Source organism: Dipodomys ordii, unplaced genomic scaffold, assembly GCF_000151885.1.
Source record: "Dipodomys ordii isolate 6190 unplaced genomic scaffold, Dord_2.0 Scaffold227, whole genome shotgun sequence".
In the NCBI taxonomy this organism is placed as follows: Eukaryota; Metazoa; Chordata; class Mammalia; order Rodentia; family Heteromyidae; genus Dipodomys; species Dipodomys ordii.
The window spans coordinates 251189-256876 of record NW_012267443.1 but is presented as its reverse complement, the minus strand read 5'-3'; positions in this window follow the sequence as shown (position 1 = coordinate 256876).

The following is a 5688-nucleotide window of genomic DNA, read 5'->3' as shown; positions in this document are numbered from 1 at the left end:
TATATATATATATATATATATATATATATATAGTATATATAGTAATTTTGTAGAATAAGAATATTTTGACTTCATTTAAACTTGAAAGTAGAAGTATAAAACTCCTATATGTATGTATATATGAGCTATATATACCTATATATGTATATATATATGACATAAACACAGAGAAAGGAATTAAAGAGAAGACAGTTAATTTTTTTTCAAAATTTTTATTGTGATTAAATGGTTACATAATTCCCCAAATTTCACAGTATTGTGGTATAGTGATGCTTAGTTAAAGTCACAAACACATTCTAACTTTCATGGGGCAAATTGTCTATCATGGTCTATAACATTTATGAGTTCTATGAGCTTTGCAATACAGTTATTTCTTCCACATTGGGTGGTATGCACATTTCTTTTGTTTTGCCTAGCATAAGCTGTTTCGCTTTTCTACTTGTTCCCTCCCTCCCATCGCTGCCATTGAGTTGCTTAGTTCATTTTGATCAATGTCCAGTGCAGCTGATGGGTCCCACTGGTGTATGTTTTTCCCTGATTCCCTCTAGTTCTGTGTTGTCCTCCTGGTTTCCCTCCGGTGTGCACATATATACCATATATGTGATCAGCAGCATGAGGTTATTTAGTAGTGATTCGACCAGATGAATGGAAGTCCTTTGTTTCTTAAGTCTTGTTAATTTTGTCGTATCACCTTACATTTTAGATTTAACAGGGAGACCATGTGCTGTTTGTCTCTTTGCTCTTGGCTTACCTCGCTCAACATGATTTCTCCTAGCTCCATCCATTTCCCTGCAAATGTGATTATTTTGGAAGACAGTTAATTTTATGTCCAATTTTTTAATGTAGCTAAATGGACCACAACACTTTGTGGAAAAGAAAGGAAAGATAGATAAATGGATGTGTTTGCACATATGTGGTAGGGGAGGAAATGTGAGGTCAGTGGCTGGTGAACATGGAACCCATAGGTTTACTTGGAATTCTTTATACCCCATGATATAGTTTGTGTACAATTAGAGAGTAATACAATGAATCTGTGAGAAGGAATTATTGAGGGTAGAGCTTGGAGGGGGAAATGAGGGGAAAGGAAAGGGTAATTCCAAGAAGCATCGTACTCATAACCTGATGAATGGAATTGTAATCTCTTTGTACAACAAAATAATAATAATAATAACACCACCAATGATGATGATGATGATGATAAACAAAATCGCTCGGGGTAGGGGCTGGGAGAGATGGAGAACGGAGGAAGGGGCCACTGCAATTAAGATTCATTGTACTTATAAACTAATTTGTTGAATGGTAATCCCTTTGTACAACTACTTAAAGATAATAAAATATAATTTAAAAAGAAAAGGAATTATTATTCATCTCAAGACTAACTTCATTTCCCAGACTAAGTCTCTTTCTTCTGTAGTTATACTTACTAATTCACCTCTTATTAAATCACCGAGCAATGCAAAGACATTTCCTATTGGAACTATTAGCACTCTTGTTGCCAATGAGAAGTCAGTTGAAACATTCATCATCATCCGAAATGGTGCACCAGGGATTTGGTAAGCACATTCCTCCTGGAAATTTCCAGACTTCAAAGGACTTCATAGCTGCACTTCCAGAGTCCCCAGAGTTTCTGCATTAGCTTTCAGGCGATGTGAGATGGTATTCAGAAGGCAAAGGAAAAGAGGGACATAAAGCATCAAAGGAAATGTGGTGGTCCAAAGTTCAGAGGCTGAACCTAAAGGGGCGTATCTGCAAACAAAAAGATGCTGGTAGGGAGAATAGGAGAAAAAACATCCATAAAACTTAAGAGGGCCCGTTTCCAGGCAGTGCTTGTTTGTACACACACACAAGCCAGCACTGCTCTTTCTGCCAAAAAGAATGTCATGAGGGAACGCTATACTGGAGACTGGTGGGTTTTAGAATGAGAGTGGAAATGAAAAGAGAAGAGAAGGAGAGGGGAGAAGCTCCTGAAAAACATTGTTGGGTAAGACACTCTCCTGAGTGGAGAGATTTCAAAAGCTCCTAGATAAAACCTGGAATTTCCAAGTTCTGTGTCATGTCAGTGTCCCTTTGGAAGGTCTCTTTGCCAAATAACTAATAAGAAAAATAAGTATTAGTAGAGAGCCTAGACTTCTTGCAACATATTCATTGACATATATATGTGATTTATATTTGGTAATCAATAAGTATAAGGGTATATATGCACTACCAGAATACTATAGATAGGTAAAAATGAATAAATTACAACTTGGGTGAATTTCAAAAATGGCATTGAAATTATGTCAGTATCTTTTTCATTTTTTTTCTTTTGTGCTGGTCCTGAGGCTTGAACTCAGAGCCTGGGCATTTTTCCTGAGTTTTGTTAGCTCAAGGTTAATGCTCTGCCACTTGAGCCACAGCACCACTACCAGCTTTTTGGTAGTTTATTGGAGATACGAGTCTCATATACTTTCCTGCCAGAGTTGGTTTCAAACTGTGATTCTTAGATCTCAGGCTCCTGAGTCACTAGGATTACAGGAGTGAGCTACCAGTGTCCAGCTTTTATCAGCATTTTTCTTTTCAAAAGGAGCCAGATATGTGGGATATGAAGGGGTAATTACATTTATACAAAGTGTAAAAGCCTGGAAAGCTAAGCTATAGCATTAACAATTCATACTTGGGTCAGGAAAAGTATAAAGAAGAACAAGAAAAATTTTCCATAAAAGTTAAAATACTAGTTATTTATGAAGGAAAAAGTCTAGGTTTAAATTTCAAGGAACAGATGAGGCTGAATAACAATACCCAAACCCAAACAATACAAACCAAAAATTAGTAAATTGTACCGATGATGACTTATTTGTAAAGAAGGAACAGATATCATACTCCATATTATACACCTACATACTACTGACTCCAGGCTGCTGCCTTCTGAACTGCAATTCTATTTGGAAAGCCAATGGTGTTGTCCATTCAGCTAGCTTCCAAACTACTGTACTCTGATAAAGTTTGAATTTTAAAATTTTTTCATGAAAAGTGTGCAAGATAATGAAGAAAATTGTCTGGCAAGTAAGACAGCAAGTAATTTTTTTTTCACATTGGCCAATACTTTTCTTGGCTTACTTAAAAAATAACCATGCTATTTTTCAATAATTATAGATACACATGTCACTGTAGGAAACATGGAAAGATTTTCACACCATTTCCCCCAATTGTACCTTCTAAAACTATAAAGCAGTGTCATAACCAGCGGCTGATACTGATAATCACCACGTAGTCTCTTTTTCAAGGCTATAATTCCATGACAATAGATGTACCTCAGTTTGTTTAAACAGGCACACCCTGAAGGTCATCTAAGTTGTTTACAGTTCCAAGTCTTTTTGCATATAACTGATAGAAGATTCATATGTAGTGGTGTGTTTGGTGTTGAAGAAACTGCTAAGCTTTTTTCTAGATTGGTCATTCATCCAATGTTTCCGTTTGTCTAGCACCTTGCTAGCATTTTATATTGTCATTATTTGAGCCACTCTGACTGTGACATTGTATAATGACAACTCTTATGATTTTCTTGTGTTTTGATTTTTGAGATGGAATCTGCTCAGGGTGATCTTAAATTTGTGAGCTTAAGTGATCCTCTTGCCTCAGCATCCTGAGTAGCTTAGACTTCTAGGAATCTCTGATGCGACAGTAGTTTTAATTTATATTTATCTTGGTTAATTGTGGCGAACATCTTCTTATTCACAATCTACATATCGTCTTTGGTGGAATGTCTATGCATGTACCTTGGCTATTTTCCAGGTAGGTTGTTTTATTTGATTGCTGGGTTTGAGAGCTTTTATGTGTTCTGCATATTAGCATGAGAAATATATAGTTCATGAATATTTCCTTCAAGTTGTAGATTGCCTTTCATAATCTATTTTTCAGAGTGAAAATTTAATTTGGATTAGATTTTTATGAATTAAGTTTTAGTACCAAGTCTAAGAACTCTTGACTTAGCTATATATCACAATATTTTTCTTCAATATCTTTTTTTTGTGTGTGTGTGTGGCAGTTCTGGGGCTTGAACTTCGGACCTGGACACTGTCCCTGAGATTCTTTTGCTCAAGGCCTAACATTCTGCCATTTGAACCATAGCACCACTTCTGGCTTTTTCTGTTTATGTGATACTGAGGAATTGAACCCAGGGCTTCATGCATGCTAGTCAAGCACTCTACCACTGAGCTACCTTCCCAACCTTGCAATTTATTTCTAAATATTTTATTGCTTTAGATCTTACATTTAGGTGAATGATTCCCTTTGAGTTAAACTTTTTTTCTATAGGTCTGGAACTTGAGTCAAGGCACTTGTTTATTTGTCTGCTTTTTGCTTTTGGATATGCAGGTGCTCTAGCAGCATTTGTTGGAAAAGTTTTTCTTTTGTTAAATTGCCTTGTTTTAAAATGTGTTCTTTAATGGTTGTTAAAGATTATATAACTTATCACAGTCTACTCATATTACTTCACCTGTTTACATGTAGAAAACTTACCTACTTTTAAACTTCTAGATGCTGAACACCCTGCAAGCTATGGACTTGAAATTGTTTCTGCAGGAATCCTCAGGCACTGTGACTCGATTCAGCCAGGAAGAGCAGAGCCACCAACCTTTCTTTCATTGCTCATGACTCCAACGCTGATTTAATTCTCAACTTATCAAGGGTCACAGCCCCTTCCTGTCTACAACTGCCTCTAGGCCACCTCCCCATAAAGTGGTTGGTGTCCCAGGACTCAAGTTGCCGCGACTGTGCCTTGCTAATGGATTGCCCAGGACCATCCAGTCTCAATTGCTTCCTGCTAATGCTGCACAGCCAGCCTGAAACTTCTGAAACTGGAAAGTTCTACCCGTCCATTATCCATTTCCTCCATACTTGGAAATGTTTCTTATGTTTGTTTTATATAAAATTTCCAGAGTATCTATTGTACTTACTTGTTAGAGAGAAGGAAAAGCAATAATATGTATGTTTTGAGGTTAATCATCTACTGTGGCATGGAGGGGAAATGATGCAGACACTGTGTGGTCAGAGAATATCACCCAAGGAAGAACTTAAGAGAACACTTAACGTTTCTCCATTGTGATCACTAAAAAGGTTCTTAGTCTAGAACCCCAAGGTAATGTTAATCTACTTTTTGTATTTTCAAATCTGAGTCATGTTTCCCAGGAAATTTCAGATTCTTTTCTCTAAACTGACATTACTGATTGAGCTATCACTGGGTCTCAGAATCTGCTGCAACTATTACAGGTTTTTTTTTTCTCAGTGCCTAAGAAACTGCAGAACAAATATGAAAATGCACCAGACCTTGTGTGTCTACTCCATTTATTTGAAAGTAATATAGCCAAAAGCACAGCCTTCCTACACAACATGAGTCTGCTTCTCCAGTTGGCAGTATTTAATAGCTGTTCTGAGATACAGTTGCAGAGAAACCTTTTTAAAATGTAGTTTTTGTTTTCAAACCTTGCAATTAAGTGCAAAAAAAGTTGTACTCAACGAAAGGTAGAAGGATGAGCAAGCTAAATCATAATATCCTATAGCGCTTTCTAACCTTTAAGACTAAGAGGATGGCGGGAGCCCTTGGCTCACGCCTGTAATCCTAGTTAGGAGATCTGAGGATCACGATTCAAAGCCAGCCCAGGCAGGGAAAGTCCTTGAGATTCATTTATTTATTTATTTATTTTTGGGTCC